General features: G+C 47.0%; 1 pseudogene; it reads left to right on the forward strand.

The window, feature by feature from the left end:
* LOC123993853 overlaps positions 1-22097 on the forward strand; it is a 64457-nt pseudogene that overhangs the window by 3944 nt on the left and 38416 nt on the right.

A 22097-nucleotide genomic window follows, 5' to 3' on the forward strand; every position in this document is an offset into this window, starting at 1 on the left:
CTCCCTCTCTCTCTCTCTCTCTCTCTCGCTCTCTCTCTGTCTCTCTCTCTCTCTGTCTGTCTCGGTCTCTCTCTCTCTCCCTCTCTCTGTCTCTCTTGGTCTCTCTGTCTGTCTGTTTCTCTCTCTCTCTCTGTCTCTCTCGGTCTCTCTCTCTCGGTCTCTCTCTCTCGGTCTCTCTCTCTGTCTCTCTCTCTCTCTCTCTCTCTCTCTCTCTCTCTCTCTCTCTCTCTCTCTCTCTCTCTCTCTCTCTCTCTCGGTCTGTTTCTCTGTCTCTCTCTGTCTCTCTCTCTCTCTCTCTCTCTCTCTCTCTCTCTCTCTCTCTCTCTCTCTCTCTCTCTCTCTCTCTCTCTCTCTCTCTCTCTCTCTCTCTCTCTCTCTCTCTCTCTCTCTCTCTCTCTCTCTCAGATAGCTGTGTCATTCACCAGTAAGGAGCTGTGTTTCTATGACTTGCTGTCCAAGCAGCAGTTTAGCTGCCAGTATAAACTGCAGGGTCTGAGATACGCCCCTCTCAGTCTGGACTACTGGTGTCACCCCACTTACCCTGCCCAGGCTGTACTCACCATGGGAGACACAGGGGGACAGGTGAGAGGGGAGGGGGAGAGGGGAGGGGACAGGTGAGAGGGGAGGGGGAGAGATTAGGGGAGGGGGAGAGATGAGGGGAGGGGAGAGGGGAGGGGAGGGACACAGGGGACAGGGGAGAGGGGAGGGGGAGAGACACAGGGGTCAGGTGAAGGGTAAGGGGGAGAGACACAGGGGGACAGGTGAGAGGGGAAGGGGAGAGACACAGGGGTCAGGTGAGAGGGAAGGGGGAGAGATACAGGGGGACAGGTGAGAGGGGAGGGGAGAGACACAGGGGTCAGGTGAGAGGGAAGGGGAGAGACACAGGGGGACAGGTGAGAGGGGAGGGGAGAGACGGGGACAGGGGAGAGGGGAGGGGGAGACACAGGGGGACAGGTGAGAGGGAAGGGGCAAGACACAGGGGGACAGGTGGGAGGGGAATGGGAAAGACACAGGGGAACAGGTGAGAGGGGAAGGGGAGAGACACAGGGGTCAGGTGAGAGGGAAGGGGGAGAGACACAGGGGGACAGGTAGGAGGGGAGGGGAGAGACACAGGGGATAGGGGAGAGGGAAGGGGGAGAGACAGGGGGACAGGTAGGAGGGGAGGGGAGAGTTACAGGGGAACAGGTGAGAGGGGAAGGGGAGAGACACAGGGGGTCAGGTGAGTGGGAAGGGGGAGAGACACAGGGGGACAGGTAGGAGGGGAGGGGAGAGACACAGGGGGACAGGGGAGAGGGGAGGGGGAGACACAGGGGGACAGGTGAGAGGGAAGGGGAAAGACACAGGGGGACAGGTGTTAATAACCTCCTGCTTGTGTGTGTGTGTGTGTGTTGTCCCAGGTCAGTGCCATATGCTTCAGGTCAGCTCAAATCTCCCTGTTTGAGAGGCCCAGTCCAGGGGCGGAGACAGACTCTGCTGACATCATCAAGTGGAAGGAGCTAGTTGAAGGTCGCCATCGCTGCTGCTACACACTGAGACATCGAGCTCACGGACACGCCTGGGTACGCAGAGGTGAGCTCTGTCCCCAGAATACATCTCACCCTTAGTCCTTCTGACCTGAGTGGCTTTGTACTGTTGGTGGGTGTAAACAACCACCAAATATCATGTCCACACCAACACATCCCCTCTTACAAACAACATGTCCATACCAACACATTCCCTCTTACAAACAACATGTCCACACCAACACATCCCCTCTTACAAACAACATGTCCATACCAACACATCCCCTCTTACAAACAACATGTCCTTACCAACACATCCCCTCTTACAAACAAACATGTCCTTACCAACACATCCCCTCTTACAAACAACATGTCCTTACCAACACATCCCCTCTTACAAACAACATGTCCTTACCAACACATCCCCTCTTACAAACAACATGTCCTTACCAACACATCCCCTCTTACAAACAACATGTCCTTACCAACACATCCCCTCTTACAAACAACATGTCCTTACCAACACATCCCCTCTTACAAACAACATGTCCACACCAACACATCTCTTCGTACCACCCCAAGCACACCTCTGATTAATTAGCCAACAGGTCCCATTGATTAACATGTCGGTGTTGCTGGTTGACATTTCCCAGACTGCTTTCTGTTGACTTGCATAACCCCAGGCTCTTTGAAGTACACCACTATCAATTCATATGCAAATGAGCTAGGTTGGTAAAGTGCTTTACTGCAGGAGGTAAAGTGATGCCTCAACACTTCTCAGTTGAGAGTCAGAATGTCACTACCGCTGTCTGAATAACTAGCTGGGAGGATAATACCAGCCTGTTTTGATCCCTCTGTCTGGATGACATGCGGACATCACACACACACACACACACACACACACACACACACACACACACACACACACACACACACACACACACACACACACACACGCACACACACACACACACACACACACACACACACACACACACACACACACACACACACACACACACACACACACACACACACACACACACACACACACACACACACACACACACACACACACACACGGTGTCACCCTGAATGTTTGTCCATCCCCGGATACACACACTCACCTTAGCACCTGGGTTGACAGCCGTCCTCAGCGCTTACTCAGCCTGTCATCGCGGTTACGGGTTCTGCAGTGTCATGGAAACACAATGGGTCATTCGTCCTCGGGCCCCCTCATGCTCCGAGTCACCAATTATGAATAAACACACACAGACACTGAGTAGACAGATCACCAATTAGCTGATTCAGGATACAGCCTCTTACCCTTTAAACACACACACACACACACACACACACACACACACACACACACACACACACACACACACACACACACACACACACACACACACACACACACACACACACACACACACACACACACACACACACACACACACACAACTCTGCTGAGGGGGCCATCCTCCAATGGGGATAACGAGAACAACCACATCATAACCATGTCATAACCACGTCATAACCACGTCATAACCATGTCATAACCATGTCATAACCACGTCATAACCATGTTATAACTAAGTCATAACACGTCATAACCATGTCATAACCATGTCATAACCACGTCATAACCACGTCATAACCATGTCATAACCATGTCATAACACGTCATAACCATGTTATAACTAAGTCATAACCATGTCATAACCATGTCATAACCATGTCATAACACGTCATAACCATGTTATAACTAAGTCATAACCATGTCATAACCATGTCATAACCACGTCATAACCATGTCATAACCATGTCACAACCACGTCATAACACGTCATAACCATGTCATAACCATGTCATAACATGTCATAACACATCATAACCACGTCATAACATGTCATAACTAAGTCATAACCATGTCATAACCATGTCATAACGGTCATAACACGGTCATAACTAAGTCATAACGCGGTCATAACGCAGTCATGGCACGGTCATAACGCGGTCATAACGCGGTCATAACGCGGTCATAACGCGGTCATAACACGGTCATAACACGGTCATAACACGGTCATGGCAAATTGACCATATTAAATGATCATTGTAATTGTGCACACGTTGATGTCAGACATGCACCTACCCCAATGCTCTGTTGCTGATGACTGGGATGAATGCAGGAGCAGATTTCAGGAGCAGGACAAGACACCCTCTTTGTGACTGATGACTGATATAAGGGCATGTACATGATAGGACTATCTGGCTGATATGATTATGATGTCATAATGCTTCTTGACAGTGTCATAAAGTGTATTTTCTTAGTCCATGACATGTTATGACATGGTTATGATGTGGTTATGACATGGTTATGACGTGTTATGACATGGTTATGACGTGTTATGACGTGGTTATGACGTGTTATGACATGGTTATGACATGTTATGACATGGTTATGACGTGTTATGACATGGTTATGACATGGTTATGACGTGTTATGATGTGGTTATGACATGGTTATGACATGGTTATGACATGTTATGATGTGGTTATGACACGGTTATGATGTGGTTATGACATGTTATGATGTGGTTATGACATGGTTATGACGTGGTTATGACATGGTTATGATGTGGTTATGACATGGTTATGACGTGGTTATGACATGGTTATGACGTGGTTATGACATGGTTATGACATGTTATGATGTGGTTATGACATGGTTATGACATGGTTATGACATGGTTATGATGTGGTTATGACATGGTTATGATGTGGTTATGACATGGTTATGATGTGGTTATGACATGGTTATGACATGGTTATGACATGGTTATGACATGGTTATGACATGTTATGATGTGGTTATGACACGGTTATGATGTGGTTATGACATGTTATGATGTGGTTATGACATGGTTATGACGTGGTTATGACATGGTTATGATGTGGTTATGACATGGTTATGACGTGGTTATGACATGGTTATGACGTGGTTATGACATGGTTATGACATGTTATGATGTGGTTATGACATGGTTATGACATGGTTATGACATGGTTATGATGTGGTTATGACATGGTTATGATGTGGTTATGACATGGTTATGACATGGTTATGACATGGTTTTGACGTGGTTATGACTGTGTTATGAAGTGTTGTGACATATTATGACATGGTTATGACCGTGTTAAAGTGCTATGACATATTATGACATGGTTATGACCGTGTTAAAGTGCTATGACATATTATGACATGGTTATGACCGTGTTAAAGTGCTATGACATATTATGACATGGTTATGACATATTATGACATGGTTATGACATATTATGACATGGTTATGACATATTATGACATGGTTATGACCGTGTTAAAGTGTTATGACATATTATGACATGGTTATGACCGTGTTAAAGTGCTATGACATATTATGACATGGTTATGACATATTATGACATGGTTATGACAGTGTTAAAGTGTTATGACATATTATGACATGGTTATGACCGTGTTAAAGTGTTATGACATATTATGACATGGTTATGACCGTGTATAAAGTGCTATGACGCTGGGTGTCAAGTAAAGTGTTACCACAACAACAAACAGTAAATAACAACGAAAGGGAACAAAGGAGATGACAGAGGAACATAAAAAGGATTAGCTAATTGACATTTTACAGACAGTGTGTGTGTGTGTTCCTGTGTGCATCTGTGCATGCGTGTCTATGTGTGTGTGTATATTTATATCTGTGTGTGTGTGTGTTCCTGTGTGCATCTGTGCATGCGTGTCTATGTGTGTGTGTATATTTATATCTGTGTGTGTGTGTGTTCCTGTGTGCATCTGTGCATGCGTGTCTATGTGTGTGTGTATATTTATATCTGTGTGTGTGTGTGTTCCTGTGTGCATCTGTGCATGCGTGTCTATGTGTGTGTGTATATTTATATCTGTGTGTGTGTGTGCGTCTCTGGGGTGCAAAGTGGTGTTCTTCTGAAGTTCAGAAACAGTGGCTGTTTCATGATTAGACATGAGGTTTTATCATACCCCCAAACCACGAGAGAGAGACAGAGGCTGAGAGACAGAGAGAGACAGAGAGAGACAAGAGACTCAAGAGAGACAGAGAGAGAGACAGACAGAGAGAGAGACAGAGAGAGACAAGAGACTCAAGAGAGACAGGGAGAGACAAGAGACTCAAGAGAGACAGAGAGACAGAGAGACAGAGAGAGACAGAGAGAGAGAGACAGAGAGAGAGAGACAGAGAGAGAGACAGAGAGATACAAGAGACTCAAGAGAGACAGAGAGAGAGACAGAGAGAGAGACAGAGACAGAGAGAGAGAGACAGAGAGAGAGACAGAGAGACTCAAGAGAGACAGAGAGATACAAGAGACTCAAGAGAGACAGAAAGAGACAGAGACAGAGAGAGACTCAAGAGAGACAGAGAGACAGAGAGACAGAGAGAGAGAGACAGAGAGAGAGAGACAGAGAGAGAGAGACAGAGAGAGACAGAGAGAGACAGAGAGACAGAGAGACAGAGAGAGACAGAGAGAGAGACAGAGAGAGACAGAGAGAGACAGAGAGAGAGACAGAGAGACAAGAGACTCAAGAGAGACAGAGAGACAGAGAGACAGAGAGAGAGACAGAGAGACAGAGAGACCCGGAATGCTGGAGGTGGAGAGAGACATATCTGCACTCTGGACAGTGGTGAGACAACTTCACCAGGAGAAAGAGCAGGATCAGGAGAAGAACAGAGCACTAGAGGAGAGGATCAGACTGCTGGTGGAGGAGAGGTTGAGGGGGGTGGAGGATAGGGTGAGGGGGACGGAGGAGAGGTTGAGGGGGGACGGCGTGTGAGGGGACGAAGCCAGTCAGCACCCGACAAAAGTCTCGACAGAGAACAACCAAGACCCTGACCATAGAGATCCACACCAGACCCTGACCATAGAGTCCACCACAGCAGAACAGTCACACCAGACCCTAGAGTCGACATCACAGCAGAACAGTCAGAAGACCCTGACCATAGAGTCCACCACAGCAGAACAGTCCAGACCCTGACCATAGAGTCGACACCACAGCAGAACAGTCCACACCAGACCCTGACCATAGAGTCGACACCACAGCAGAACAGTCCACACCAGACCCTGACCATAGAGTCGACACCACAGCAGAACAGTCCACACCAGACCCTGACCATAGAGTCGACATCACAGCAGAACAGACAAATGAACAACCCCAAGCCCAGCAGCTCTCACCCCCTCTGAGCACCCCCCTGTCAGCCACCCTGATAGCCCTTCTGACAACCCCCCCACACCCACTGAGGACAAACACAAGACACAGATTGTACTACTTATGAACTCAAATGGGAAATATATAGAAGAAAAAAAACTTTTTCCCAAACACAGTGTGTCTAAACTCTGGTGTCCAAATACCCAGCGCGCCCTAGACCTTCTGTCTGAGGACCAACTAGGTTCACCCAGCCACATAATAATACACACAGGCACAAACGACCTGAGAGCACAGCAGGAAAGGGTGGCCACAGCACTCAAGGGAGTGATTGAAAAGGCTTCTTCTACTTTCCCCAACGCACAAGTGGTTATCTCCACCCTGCTACCACGAAAAGACTTCCACCCTGCCACAATACAGTGGATAAACGCAAGTATTTCCCGTGACTGTGCCTAAAAACCAAATGTTTTCCTGGCCTACCACTCTACCCTGGACTTGAACAGCCTCTAAGACCAGGTCCACCTCTACAAGGCAGCAGTGCCCACCTTTGCCCGAACTCTAAAGGACATCACTCTCAAACGTATCCCCAACACTTCACACAGGAGCAACAGATCAATAGACACCCCAGCCAGACCAGCGAACCACCCTCCCAGACCTGCAGGACCCCCCCCCCCCTGGACCTACACATAGAGGACCCACGCCAAGAGGAATTACATCCAGACCACAGCACACCCAGACACATCCACATCCCCACCCCAACCAATCAACAACCCCCACGTCAACCATGCCCACACCCCATTTAGGCCCCCTCAGATCAGACCTATGCCCCTCCTGCCCACACCCCATTTAGGCCCCCTCAGATCAGACCTATGCCACTCCTGCCCACCCCATGAACCCCACCCCCGCAAAGAGGGCCTCAACATGGAAGCCACACATACGCCCAGGTAGTGAGCGGGCAAACAGTCCCAACCCCGCCCACACTCGCCCAAGCCAATGGCATTTACCAGATGCTCAGCAGGCTCTGCTCACACTTACTGGCCTGAGGCCAAACCACGACCAACAACATTGGACACTCTGGAACAAAAAGCCTTCACTATATCATCCTGGAATATCCAAGGCCTGAGGTCATCTGCCTTTGGCCTGAAGAGCAGAAACCCAGACTTCACCAAAGAAATCGGTAATACAGACATTGTCATCCTGCAAGAAACCTGTTATAGAGGAGACGGACCCACTGGTTGCCCTCTAGGTTACAGAGAGCTGGTAGTCCCATCCACCAAACTACCAGGTGTGAAACAGGGAAGCGACTCAGGGGGTATGCTAATTTGGTATAGAGCAGACCTAACTCACTCCATTAAATTAATCAAAACAGGAACATTCTACATTTGGCTAGAAATTCAAAAGGAAATTATCCTAACAGAGAAAAATGTCCTCCTGTGTGCTACCTATATCCCCCCACTAGAGTCCCCATATTTTAATGAAGCCAGCTTCTCCATCCTATAGAGGGAAATCAATCATTTCCAGGCCCAGGGACATGTACTAGTCTGTGGCGACCTAAATGCCAGAACCGGACAAGAACCTGACACCCTCAGCACACAGGGGGACAAACACCTGCCTGGAGGTGACAGCATCCCCTCCCACATATGCCCCCCTAGGCACAACTATGACAACATAACCAACAAAAACGGGTCACAACTCCTGCAGCTGTCGGACGCTGGGTATGTACATAGTCAATGGTAGGCTTCGAGGGGACTCCTATGGTAGGTACACCTATAGCTCATCTCTTGGCAGTAGTACTGTAGACTACATTATCACTGACCTCAACCCAGAGTCTCTCAGAGCGTTCACAGTCAGCCCACAGACACCCCTATCAGAACACAGCAAAATCACAGTCTACTTAAACAGAGCAATACTCAATCATGAGGCATCAAAGCCAAAGGAACTGAGTAACGTTAAGAAATGCTATAGATGGAAGGAATGCAGTTTGGAAAACTACCAAAAAACAATTAGGCAACAACAAATTCATTCCCTTTTAGACAATTTCCTGGGTAAAACGTTCCACTGTAATAGTGAAGGTGTAAACTTGGCAGTAGAAAATATTAACAGTATATTTGACCTCTCAGCTTCCCTATCAAATCTAAAAATCTCAAATAGAAAACCGAAGAAAATTAACAACAATGACAAATGGTTTGATGAAGAATGCAAAAATCTAAGAAAGAAATTGAGAAATCTGTCCAACCAAAAACATAGAAACCCAGAAAACCTGAGTCTACGCCTTTACTATGGTGAATCACTAAAACAATACAGAATTACACTACGGAAAAAGAAGGAACAGCATGTCAGAAATTAGTTCAATGTATTTGAAGAATCCATAGACTCTAACCACTTCTGGGAAAATTGGAAAACACTAAACAAACAACAACACGAAGAATTATCTATCCAAAATGGAGATGTATGGGTAAACCACTTATCCAATCTTTTTGGCTCTATAACAAAGAATAAAGAGCAAAAACATATACATGATCAAATACAAATCTTAGAATCAACTATTAAAGACTACCAGAACCCACTGGATTCTCCAATTACATTGAATGAGTTAGAGGACAAAATAAAACCCTCCAACCCAAAAAGGCCTGTGGTGTTGATGGTTCCTCAATGAAATGATCAAATATACAGACAACAAATTCCAATTGGCTATACTAAAACTCTTTAACATCATACTTAGCTCTGGCATCTTCCCCAATATTTGGAACCAAGGACTGATCACCCCAATCCACAAAAGTGGAGACAAATTTGACCCCAATAACTACCGTGAAATATGCGTCAACAGTAATCTTGGGAAAATCCTCTGCATTATCATTAACAGCAGAGTTGTACATTTCCTCAATGAAAACAATTTACTGAGCAAATGTCAAATTGGCTTTTTACCAAATTACCGTACAACAGACCATGTATTCACCCTGCACACCCTAATTGACAACCAAACAAACCAAAACAAAGGCAAAGTCTTCTCATGCTTTGTTGATTTCAAAAAAGCCTTCCACTCAATTTGGCATGAGGGTCTGCTATACAAACTGATGGAAAGTGGTGTTGGGGGTAAAACATACAACATTATAAAATCCATGTACACAAACAACAAGTGTGCGGTTAAAATTGGCAAAAAACACACATTTCTTCACACAGGGTCGTGGGGTTAGACAGGGATGCAGCTTAAGCCCCACCCTCTTCAACATATATATCAACGAATTGGCGCGGGCACTCGAAAAGTCTGCAGCACTCTACTAGAATCCGAAGTCAAATGTCTGCTGTTTGCTGATGATCTGGTGCTTCTGTCACCAACCAAGGAGGGCCTACAGCAGCACCTAGATCTTATGCACAGATTCTGTCAGACCTGGGCCCTGACAGTAAATCTCAGAAAGAACGAAATAATGGTGTTCCAAAAAAGGTCCAGTCACCAGGACCACAAATACACATTCCATGTAGACACTGTTGCCCTAGAGCACACAAAAAACTATACATACCTTGGCCTAAACATCAGCGCCACAGGTAACTTCCACAAAGCTGTGAACGATCTGAGAGACAAGGCAAAAAGGGCATTCTATGCCATCAAAAGGAACATAAATTTCAACATACCAATTAGGATTTGGCTAAAAATACTTGAATCAGTCATAGAGCCCATTGTCCTTTATGGTTGTGAGGTCTGGGGTGCGCTCACCAACCAAGACTTCACAAAATGGGACAAACACCAAATTGAGACTCTGCACGCAGAATTCTGCAAAAATATCCTCCGTGTACAACGTAGAACACCAAATAATGCATGCAGAGCATAATTAGGCCGATACCCACTAATTATCAAAATCCAGAAAAGAGACGTTAAATTCTATATTATTATTTATTATTATTATAACCACCTAAAAGGAAGTGATTCCCAAACCTTCCACAACAAAGCCATCACCTACAGAGAGATGAACCTGGAGAAGAGTCCCCTAAGCAAGCTGGTCCTGGGGCTCTGTTCACAAACACAAACACACCCTACAGAGCCCCAGGACAGCAGCACAATTAGACCCAACCAAATCATGAGAAAACAAAAAGAGAATTACTTGACACATTGGAAAGAATTAACAAATAAACAGAGCAAACTAGAATGCTATTTGGCCCTACACAGAGAGTACACAGCAGCAGAATACCTGACCACTGTGACTGACCCAAAATTAAGGAAAGCTTTGACTATGTACAGACTCAGTGAGCATAGCCTTGCTATTGAGAAAGGCCGCCGTAGGCAGTCATGGCTCTCAAGAGAAGACAGGCAATGTGCTCACTGCCCACAAAATGAGGTGGAAACTGAGCTGCACTTCCTAACCTCCTGCCAAATGTATGACCATATTAGAGAGACATATTTCCCTCAGATTACACAGATCCACAAAGAATTTGAAAACAAATCCAATTTTGATAAACTCCCATATCTACTGGGTGAAATTCCACAGTGTGCCATCACAGCAGCAAGATTTGTGACCTGTTGCCACGAGAAAAGGGCAACCAGTGAAGAACACACACCATTGTAAATACAACCCATATTTATGCTTATTTATTCTATCTTGTGTCCTTTACCATTTGTACATTGTTAAAACACTGTATATATATATAATATGACATTTGTAATGTCTTTATTGTTTTGAAACTTCTGTATGTGTAATGTTTACTGTTAATTTTTATTGTTTATTTCACTTTATATACTCACTTTATATATTATCTACCTCACTTGCTTTGGCAATGTTAACACATGTTTCCCATGCCAATAAAGCCCTTGAATTGAATTTAATTGAATTGAGAGAGACACAGAGAGAGAGAGACACAGAGAGAGAGAGAAAGACAGAGAGAGGGAGACAGAGAGAGAGACAGACAGACACACAGAGAGAGAGAGAGAGAGAGACAGACAGACAGAGAGAGAGAGACAGACACAGACAGAGAGAGAGAGAGAGAGACAAAGACAGAGAGAGAGAGAGACAGAAAGAAAGAGAGAGAGACAGAAAGAGAGAGCGAGAGAGACAGAAAGACAGAGAGAGAGAGAGAGACACACACAGAGAGAGAGAGACACACAGAGAGAGAGAGAGGACATTTGGAAAAGAGGGAGAGAGAGAGGAAGGGAGAGATGAGAGAGGGATAGATCGATGCCGCATGACTTCTCACAGTCAACAGAGAACAAACTCCAACTGAACTCGTGTTATTTTTGATGATGCTCATTTTACACTCTCGTCGCCCATCCTGTCCCTGAGATGACACACTGGATCTGACAGTAAAACTGACTCTGTGTGTGTATGTCAGCTGTAACAAAAACATGATTTGAAAGCTCTCTGTATGTAGGGCAGCTTAGTCAATATATCTAGCTGGTTATCCACTGTTTATATTCCTCCTCTCCCTCTCTCCTCACCTTCATCCTCTTTCTATCTCTCTCTCTCCTCACCTTCATCCTCTTTCTATCTCCCTCTCTCCTCACCTTCATCCTCGTTCTATCTCTCTCTCTCCTCACCTTCATCCTCTTTCTATCTCTCTCTCTCCTCACCCCTCTCCTTTTCACTTTACTCACCTGTTTCTACTCATAAAACACCTCATCTTACACCTGTACTTCCTGTTTCCTGCAGTGCGTTTCCTGGGCTCTCTGGAGGCGTTGTTGTCGTGCAGCACCAGCCCCCAGAGTAGCATGGTGATTGGCTGGAGGGAGAAAGAGGGCGAGCCCCTCAGAGTCACCGCCTTCCACACGGAGAAAGGAACCAATGACCTGGACCATCACTCTGGGATGAATTTGATAGGCACTCACAAGTCCTACCAAGTTATAACATCTATCCTTACTTCTCATTGGTTGTATCCAATGCAGGCACTAAACATCCTTCTCTCTGATTGGTTGCAGCCACCGCAGGTATAGACAACAAGGTGCTGCTGTGGAACCCCTATGTGATCTCTAAACCAGTGGGTGTACTCCGAGGTCACATGAGCAGTGTTACAGCCGTACGCTTCATAGTGGGCAAGAAACAGCTGATCAGCTTCTCCAAGGACAAGGTGAGAGAGGAGGAGAAGAGAAGTGGAGACTGTGTGTAGGATCGGGACGTTGTTATGTGTCAAAGATGTGCATTAGATGAAATGTGACTTCATCTAAATGATGAAGATGAGACTTATTTCTACATGCGTGTTGAAGACGTTAAGACAACCATCTCTCTCTTCTCTCAGGTGCTGAGGTTGTGGGATGTGGCTAGTCAGCTGTGTATTCAGCGTATCGCCGGCATCTTCCCCAAGACACAGGAGGAGTGTCACACTCTTCTGTTCCTCAGTGAGGAGCGCTCACGCCTCCTCCTCTCCTTCAACAGTCTGCTCCTCCTCATGGAAGCCAAGAGAGAGGAGGGGAGGAGAGTCACCAGCCATGAGAACTCTGTCACCTGTGTCCTCTATAACAGCCTGTTCAGACAGGTACACACACCTACATCTAGACAGGGACCACGATAATGCTTTTTCTCTCCTCACCCCCCCTCTCCCCCTTCTCTCCCCCTTTCCCTCTCTGTCCCCCCTCTCTCTCCCCCGCCCCCTCTCTCTCCACCCCTCTCTCTCCCTGTCTCCCCCTCTCTTTCCCCCTGTTCCCCCCTCTCTCCCCCTCTCCTACTCCCCCTGCCACCCCTCTCTCCCCCTCTCTCTCCATGTCTCCCCCCTCTCTCCCCCCTCTCTCTCTCCCCCACCCCCTCACTCTCTCCCTCCTCTCTGTCTCCCCTCTCTCCCCCTCTCCCCCCCCCTCTCTGTCTCTCAGGTGATCAGCAGTGACTCTGGCTCCTCAGTGATCTGTTGGCTGGTGGACACAGGTCAGAAGGTCAAGCAGTTCCACCGTTGTCATGGTGATGCTGAGATCTCCACCATGGCGCTGGATGGGACACAGACAGGCTTGTTCACCGCCGGCACAGACGGAGTAGTCAAGGTCACTCATTACATTAATTGACGTAGGCAGTCCCCATAAGCATGAAATAGATAAACACTAAGATGTGAATGTTGTTCCAATCTGCAGGGGTCATTGTGTAGAATATGTAGGTGTAACTAATCACCATAGTTACATCCACAGATACATACTGTACATACACACTACCGTTCAAAGGTTTGAGGTCACTTAGACGTTTCCTTGTTTTTGAAAGAAAAGCACATTTTTTTGGTCCATTAAAATAACATCAAATTGATAAAAATGCTGTGTAGACATTGTTAATGTAGTAAATGACTATTGTAGCTGGAAACGGCTGATTTTTAATGTAATATCTACATAGGTATACAGAGGCCCATTATCAGCAACCATCACTCCTGCGTTCCAATGGCATGTTGTGTTAGCTAATCCAAGTTGATCATTTTAAAGGTTAATTGATCATTAGAAAACCCTTTTGCAATTATGTTAGCACAGATGACAACTGATGCCTCACAAGTCCTCAACTGGCGGCTTCAATACATAGTACCGTACCCGCAAAACACAAGTCTCAACGTCAACAGTGAAGAGGCGACTCCGGGATGCTGGCCTTCTAGTCAGAGTTCCTCTGTCCAGTGTCTGTGTTCTTTTGCCCATCTTAATCTTTTCTTGGCCAGTCTGAGATATGGCTTTTTCTTTGCAACTCTGCCTAGAAGCCCATCATCCAGGAGTCACCTCTTCACTGTTGACGTTGAGACTAGTGTTCTGTCTAGAAGCCCATCATCCAGGAGTCACCTCTTCACTGTTGACGTTGAGACTAGTGTTTTGTGGGTACTATTTAATAAAGCAAGCACAGCATGTTAACTAACACAATGTGCCATTGGAACACAGGAGTGATGGTTACTGATAATGGGCCTCTGTACGCCTATGTAGATATTACATAAAACATCAGCCGTTTCCATCTACAATAGTAATTTACAACATTAACAATGTCTACACTGTATTTCTGATCAATTTGATGTTATTTTAATGGACCAAAAAATGTGCTTATCTTTAAAAAAAACAAGGACATTTCTAAGTGACCCCAAACTGTTGAATGGTAGTGTAGATATTACACATGTTCAATAATACCATCTTCAAAAGAAGGGACCTATCTGAAGGTCTGTTAGGTGGAGGCTATCTGAAGGTCTGTTAGGCGGAGGCTATCTGAAGGTCTGTTAGGCGGAGGCTATCTGAAGGTCTGTTAGGCGGAGGCTATCTGAAGGTCTGTTAGGCGGAGGCTATCTGAAGGTCTGTTAGGCGGAGGCTATCTGAAGGTCTGTTAGGCGGAGGCTATCTGAAGGTCTGTTAGGCGGAGGCTATCTGAAGGTCTGTTAGGTGGAGGCTATCTGAAGGTCTGTTAGGTGGAGGCTATCTGAAGGTCTGTTAGGCGGAGGCTATCTGAAGGTCTGTTAGGTGGAGGCTATCTGAAGGTCTGTTAGGCGGAGGCTATCTGAAGGTCTGTTAGGTGGAGGCTATCTGAAGGTCTGTTCGGCGGAGGCTATCTGAAGGTCTGTTGGCGGAGGCTATCTGAAGGTCTGTTAGGCGGAGGCTATCTGAAGGTCTGTTAGGCGGAGGCTATCTGAAGGTCTGTTAGGCGGAGGCTATCTGAAGGTCTGTTAGGCGGAGGCTATCTGAAGGTCTGTTAGGCGGAGGCTATCTGAAGGTCTGTTAGGCGGAGGCTATCTGAAGGTCTGTTAGGCGGAGGCTATCTGAAGGTCTGTTAGGCGGAGGCTATCTGAAGGTCTGTTAGGCGGAGGCTATCTGAAGGTCTGTTAGGCGGAGGCTATCTGAAGGTCTGTTAGGCGGAGGCTATCTGAAGGTCTGTTAGGCGGAGGCTATCTGAAGGTCTGTTAGGCGGAGGCTATCTGAAGGTCTGTTAGGTGGAGGCTATCTGAAGGTCTGTTAGGTGGAGGCTATCTGAAGGTCTGTTAGGCGGAGGCTATCTGAAGGCCTGTTAGGTGGAGGCTATCTGAAGGTCTGTTAGGCGGAGGCTATCTGAAGGTCTGTTAGGTGGAGGCTATCTGAAGGTCTGTTAGGCGGAGGCTATCTGAAGGTCTGTTAGGCCAGGCTATCTGAAGGTCTGTTAGGTGGAGGCTATCTGAAGGTCTGTTAGGTGGAGGCTATCTGAAGGTCTGTTAGGCGGAGGCTATCGGAAGGTCTGTTAGGCGGAGGCTATCTGAAGGTCTGTTAGGCTGGAGGCTATCTGAAGGTCTGTTAGGCGGAGGCTATCTGAAGGTCTGTTAGGTGGAGGCTATCTGAAGGTCTGTTAGGTGGAGGCTATCTGAAGGTCTGTTAGGTGGAGGCTATCTGAAGGTCTGTTAGGTGGAGGCTATCTGAAGGTCTGTTAGGCGGAGGCTATCTGAAGGTCTGTTATGGAGGCTATCTGAAGGTCTGTTAGGTGGAGGCTATCTGAAGGTCTGTTAGGTGGAGGCTATCTGAAGGTCTGTTAGGCGGAGGCTATCTGAAGGTCTGTTAGGTGGAGGCTATCTGAAGGTCTGTTAGGTGGAGGCTATCTGAAGGTCTGTTAGGTGGAGGCTATCTGAAGGTCTGTTAGGCGGAGGCTATCTGAAGGTCTGTTAGGCGGAGGCTATCTGAAGGTCTGTTAGGCGGAGGCTATCTGAAGGTCTGTTAGGCGGAGGCTATCTGAAGGTCTGTTAGGCGGAGGCTATCTGAAGGTCTGTTAGGCGGAGGCTATCTGAAGGTCTGTTAGGTGGAGGCTATCTGAAGGTCTGTTAGGTGGAGGCTATCTGAAGGTCTGTTAGGTGGAGGCTATCTGAAGGTCTGTTAGGCGGAGGCTATCTGAAGGTCTGTTAGGCGGAGGCTATCTGAAGGTCTGTTAGGTGGAGGCTATCTGAAGGTCTGTTGGGTGGAGGCTATCTGAAGTAGTGTTGGGCGGAGGCTATCTGAAGGTCTGTTAGGCGGAGGCTATCTGAAGGTCTGTTAGGCGGAGGCTATCTGAAGGTCTGTTAGGCGGAGGCTATCTGAAGGTCTGTTAGGTGGAGGCTATCTGAAGGTCTGTTAGGCGGAGGCTATCTGAAGGTCTGTTAGGCGGAGGCTATCTGAAGGTCTGTTAGGTGGAGGCTATCTGAAGGTCTGTTCGGCGGAGGCTATCTGAAGGTCTGTTAGGCGGAGGCTATCTGAAGGTCTGTTAGGTGGAGGCTATCTGAAGGTCTGTTAGGCGGAGGCTATCTGAAGGTCTGTTAGGCGGAGGCTATCTGAAGGTCTGTTAGGCGGAGGCTATCTGAAGGTCTGTTAGGTGGAGGCTATCTGAAGGTCTGTTAGGCGGAGGCTATCTGAAGGTCTGTTAGGCGGAGGCTATCTGAAGGTCTGTTAGGCGGAGGCTATCTGAAGGTCTGTTGGGCGGAGACTATCTGAAGGTCTGTTAGGCGGAGGCTATCTGGAGTAGTGTTGGGCGGAGGCTATCTGAAGGTCTGTTAGGCGGAGGCTATCTGAAGGTCTTTTAGGCGGAGGCTATCTGAAGGTCTGTTAGGCGGAGGCAGCTGAAGCAGTGTTGGGTGGAGGCAGCTGAAGTAGTGTTGGGCGGAGGCTATCTGAAGCAGTGTTGGGCGGAGGCTATCTGAAGCAGTGTTGGGCGGAGGCTATCTGAAGCAGTGTTGGGCGGAGGCTGTCCGAAGTAGTGTTGGGCGGAGGCTATCTGAAGCAGTGTTGGGCGGAGGCTATCTGAAGCAGTGTTAGGCGGAGGCAGCTGAAGCAGTGTTGGGCGGAGGCTATCTGAAGTACTGTTGGGCGGAGGCTATCTGAAGCAGTGTTAGGCGGAGGCAGCTGAAGCAGTGTTGGGCGGAGGCTATCTGAAGTAGTGTTGGGCGGAGGCTATCTGAAGCAGTGTTGGGCGGAGGCAGCTGTAGCAGTGTTGGGCGGAGGCAGCTGAACCAGTGTTGGGCGGAGGCTATCTGAAGTAGTGTTGGGCGGAGACTATCTGAAGTAGTGTTGGGCGGAGGCTATCTGAAGTAGTGTTGGGCGGAGGCTATCTGAAGTAGTGTTGGGCGGAGGCAGCTGAACCAGTGTTGGGCGGAGGCTATCTGAAGTAGTGTTGGGCTTAGGCAGCTGAAGCCAGTGTTGGGCGGAGGCAGCTGAAGCAGTGTTGGGCGGAGGCTATATGACACTTGACTCTCTGTGAAACGTGTTTCATCTTCTCTGCTAGTATTTCTGTTGTGTCAGGAGTTTTCTGGTCTGCTGACTACCGACTGTGTTTACTTGTGTTTGTGTCTGAAGCCCCCGGGGGAGTGTGTGTTTATCTATCTGTCCGTCTGTCCGTCCGTAGGTCTGTCTGTCTACATTTGAGTTGGTGTCTGTCCTTCTGTTAGTCTAGAGTTGGTGTCTGTTCTTCTGTTAGTCTAGAGTTGGTGTCTGTCCTTCTGTTAGTCTAGAGATGGTGTCTGTCCTTCTGTTAGTCTAGAGTTGGTGTCTGTCCTTCTGTTAGTCTGGAGTTGGTCTCTGTCCTTCTGTTAGTCTAGAGTTGGTGTCTGTCCTTCTGTTAGTCTGGAGTTGGTGTCTGTTCTTCTGTTAGTCTAGAGTTGGTGTCTGTCCTTCTGTTAGTCTAGAGTTGGTGTCTGTCCTTCTGTTAGTCTAGAGTTGGTCTCTGTCCTTCTGTTAGTCTAGAGTTGGTGTCTGTCCTTCTGTTAGTCTAGAGATGGTGTCTGTCCTTCTGTTAGTCTAGAGTTGGTGTCTGTCCTTCTGTTAGTCTGGAGTTGGTCTCTGTCCTTCTGTTAGTCTAGAGTTGGTGTCTGTCCTTCTGTTAGTCTGGAGTTGGTGTCTGTTCTTCTGTTAGTCTAGAGTTGGTGTCTGTCCTTCTGTTAGTCTAGAGTTGGTGTCTGTCCTTCTGTTAGTCTAGAGTTGGTCTCTGTCCTTCTGTTAGTCTAGAGTTGGTGTCTGTCCTTCTGTTAGTCTGGAGTTGGTCTCTGTCCTTCTGTTAGTCTAGAGATGGTGTCTGTCCTTCTGTTAGTCTAGAGTTGGTGTCTGTTCTTCTGTTAGTCTAGAGTTGGTATCTGTCTCTTTATGTTTGTCAGGGTGTCTGTCTCAGTGGTAAATGTCTCTGTCTCTTTATGTTTGTCAGGGTGTCTGTCTCAGTGGTAAATGTCTCTGTCTCTATGTTTTTTTCCGGGTGTCTGTCTCAGTGGTAAATGTCTCTGTCCCCTTGACTCCTGGTGTTGGATGTTAACCTGGTGGTGTCAATTTGATGGGGTGTCTGTTCTAGGTTCTAGATCTGTATTTCTTGGTTCTAACTGTGTGGTTCTAACTGTGTGGTTCTAGATCTGGGACTTTAACGGTCACTGTCACCACAGGCTGAATGCGGGCCGGGACCAGGCCGTGGACATCTCCCAGGTTCTAGTGCTGAAGAGAACCGTGCTGGTCATGGGCTGGGAGAGGTGTGTCCCTCTAAGACCTAATTTCTGACATTCAACAGTCATGTCTGTCAGTCAGTCTGTCACGGTTGCCGTAAGAACGGGACCAAGGCACAGCGGACGTTGAGTTCCATATATTTAATTCAAAGTGAAACTTAAAGCAAAAACAGTAAATCAATAAACAAACAATGAAACGTGACTATGTGGTGCACAGGCACAAACACAAAACAATATCCCACAAACACAGGTGTGAAAAATAGCTTTAACTTAAATAACTTAAATATGATCCCCAATTAGAGAGAACGATTACCAGCTGTCTCTAATTGGGAATCATACAAAACACCAACATAGAAAATATAAACTAGAACACAACATAGAAATTATAAACTAGAATACCCCTAGTCACGCCCTGACCTACTACACCATAGAGAAACAAGGTCTCTCTATGGTCAGGGCGTGATAGTACCCCCCAAAGGTTCGGACTCCGGCCGCAAAACCTGAAACAAAATGGGAGGGGGTTAGGTGGGGGCTCCGGTGCGGGTCGTAGCCCCCTTCCCCCCAGACCCCATGGCACCGGGCTGTAAACCGTGCCTGGACTGGCCACCGGCGCAGAGGATGGCTCCCGCGTTGGAGCTGGACTGGACACCGGCGCAGAGGAAGGCTCCTGCTCAGGACTGGCCACCTTTCCTGGAAGCTCTGGACCGTTGGACCGTCGCAGGAGGTTCCGGACCGGGGACCGTCGCAGGAGGTTCCGGACCGTGGACCGTCACAGGAGGTTCCGGACCGTGGACCGTCGCAGAAGGTTCCGGACCGTGGACCGTCGCAGGAGGTTCCGGAACGTGGACCATCGCAGGAGGTTCCGGACCATCGCCGGAAGCTCTGGACTGGGAACCGTTGCCAGAAGCTCTGGACTGGGAACCGTTGCCAGAAGCTCTAGACTGGGAACTGTTGCCGGAAGCTTTGGACTGGGAACTGTTGCCGGAAGCTCTGGACCGTGAATGCGCACTGGAGGCCTAGTGCGTAGAGCCGGTACAGGTGGCACCGGACTGGTGACACGCACTGGAGTCCAGATGTGTGGCGCCGGTACATCTTTCACCAGACTACTAGCCAGATCGAATGTTGAGCAGAACACACTTGCACAACATCTCTCTCCGCTCTCTCTCCAGGAACAGTAGTTATAACAGAGTGTTAACGACAGACCCAGGAACAGTAGTTATAACAGAGTGTTAACGACAGACCCAGGAACAGTAGTTATAACAGAGTGTTAACGACAGACCCAGGAACAGTAGTTATAACAGTGTGATATGTAAGGTATAAACACTAACGTTCTGTGAGTAATGGATGATGTCTCTCTCTCTCTCTCTCTCTCTCTCTCTCTCTCTCTCTCTCTCTCTCTCTCTCTCTCTCTCTCTCTCTCTCTCTCTCTCTCTGTCTCTCTGTCTCTGTCTCTCTGTCTCTCTGTCTCTCTGTCTCTCTCTCTCTCTCTCTCTCTCTCTCTCTCTCTCTCTCTCTCTCTCTCTCTCTCTCTGTCTCTCTCTCTCTCTCTGTCTCTCTGTCTCTGTCTCTCTGTCTCTCTGTCTCTGTCTTTCTCTCTCTCTCTCTTTGTCTCTCTCTCTGTCTCTCTCTCTCTCTGTCTCTCTCTCTCAATTCAATTCAATTCAATTCAATTCAAGGGCTTTATTGGCATGGGAAACATGTGTTAACATTGCCAAAGCAAGTGAGGTAGACAACATACAAAGTGAATATATAAAGTGAAAAACAACAAAAATTAACAGTAAACATTACACATACAGAAGTTTAAAAACAGTAAAGACATTACAAATGTCATATTATATATATATATATATATACAATGTACAAATAGTTAAAGGACACAAGATAAAATGAATAAGCATAAATATGGGTTGTATTTACAATGGTGTTTGTTCTTCACTGGTTGCCCTTTTCTCGTGGCAACAGGTCACAAATCTTGCTGCTGTGATGGCACACTGTGGAATTTCACCCAAAAGATATGGGAGTTTTTCAAAATTGGATTTGTTTTCGAATTCTTTGTGGATCTGTGTAATCTGGGGGAAATATGTCTCTCTAATATGGTCATACATTGGGCAGGAGGTTAGGAAGTGCAGCTCAGTTTCCACCTCATTTTGTGGGCAGTGAGCACATTGCCTGTCTTCTCTTGAGAGCCATGACTGCCTACGGCGGCCTTTCTCAATAGCAAGGCTATGCTCACTGAGTCTGTACATAGACAAAGCTTTCCTTAATTTTGGGTCAGTCACAGTGGTCAGGTATTCTGCCGCTGTGTACTCTCTGTGTAGGGCCAAATAGCATTCTAGTTTGCTCAGTTTTTTTGTTAATTCTTTCCAATGTGTTAAGTAATTATCTTTTTGTTTTCTCATGATTTGGTTGGGTCTAATTGTGCTGTTGTCCTGGGGCTCTATAGGGTGTGTTTGTGTTTGTGAACAGAGCCCCAGGACCAGCTTGCTTAGGGGACTCTTCTCCAGGTTCATCTCTCTGTAGGTGATGGCTTTGTTATGGAAGGTTTGTGAATCGCTTCCTTTTAGGTGGTTGTAGAATTTAACGGCTCTTTTCTGGATTTTGATAATTAGTGGGTATCGGCCTAATTCTGCTCTGCATGCATTATTTGGTGTTTTACGTTGTACACGGAGGATATTTTTGCAGAATTCTGCGTGCAGAGTCTCAATTTGGTGTTTGTCCCATTTTGTGAAGTCTTGGTTGGTGAGCGGACCCCAGACCTCACAACCATAAAGGGCAATGGGCTCTATGACTGATTCAAGTATTTTTAGCCAAATCCTAATTGGTATGTTGAAATTTATGTTTCTTTTGATGGCATAGAATGCCCTTCTTGCCTTGTCTCTCAGATCGTTCACAGCTTTGTGGAAGTTACCTGTGGCGCTGATGTTTAGGCCAAGGTATGTATAGTTTTTTGTGTGCTCTAGGGCAACAGTGTCTAGATGGAATTTGTATTTGTGGTCCTGGTGACTGGACCTTTTTGGAACACCATTATTTTGGTCTTA

This window comes from Oncorhynchus gorbuscha, linkage group LG13, assembly GCF_021184085.1.
Source record: "Oncorhynchus gorbuscha isolate QuinsamMale2020 ecotype Even-year linkage group LG13, OgorEven_v1.0, whole genome shotgun sequence".
Lineage (NCBI taxonomy): Eukaryota > Metazoa > Chordata > Actinopteri > Salmoniformes > Salmonidae > Oncorhynchus > Oncorhynchus gorbuscha.